Here is an 834-nt window from a genome sequence, read left to right on the forward strand (position 1 = left end):
ATTTATTATGTTTTAGAGTCTTTTCAAAGCAATTACAGGTTCAGCTACTTGATAGAAGGAAATGATGCTTTTGGGACACTTTGGAGTACTTTTACGCGTAGAGAGTCGATCGACGCTTGAAAAGCAATATCGATCGACCAGAGCCAATTAAAATCGATCGACAGTCGTTGAGCGCCATCGATCGATATTGGATCACTCGAGGATTAATCACGAAATTAGAAGACTTCATTTCCATAAAGTTTATTAATTGCAACCTAAGCCCTTAGCCGCCTTTGAGGCTATATGTACTAGGGTTTTATATCATTTTAGAGGCAGACTGACCTAAAGACCTAGTTTGGGAGAAGAAGCATTTTGGCTATCATTAGAAGAGCTTAGGAATGGAGAGATAGAACTGAGACTGCATAACAGAGAAGATCTTGAACTCCTTTATTTCTATTACTTTTATTTTATGTGTTCAATATTTAATTTGAGTTCTATTCAAACCATCATGACTTTGTCTCTCATGAATATGTCTGAGTAAACCCAATTGTTAGATTTAGGTTTCTCATAAGGGTTGAAAGTATGTGCTGCTAATAAGACTGTTAAAAAGGTGTTTTGATTGTTCTTTCATGCTTGTTAAGCTTAATGCTAAAATTATCACCCTCATTTTAGGTCTAAAGATTAATTGAGATAACCAACTGTTACCCTCAATACCTGAAATAGCCAACATGATCTAACTGACTAGATAACAACGAGAGTTGGTCTAGAAAGTTAGAGAACACCTTCAAACCCTCTCGCAAGGCTTTCTAGAAGAACCGTCGATCGACGCGACTATCGTTGTGTCGATCGATTGTT

Source organism: Brassica oleracea, unplaced genomic scaffold (genome assembly GCF_000695525.1).
Source record: "Brassica oleracea var. oleracea cultivar TO1000 unplaced genomic scaffold, BOL UnpScaffold00418, whole genome shotgun sequence".
Classification (NCBI taxonomy): Eukaryota; Viridiplantae; Streptophyta; class Magnoliopsida; order Brassicales; family Brassicaceae; genus Brassica; species Brassica oleracea.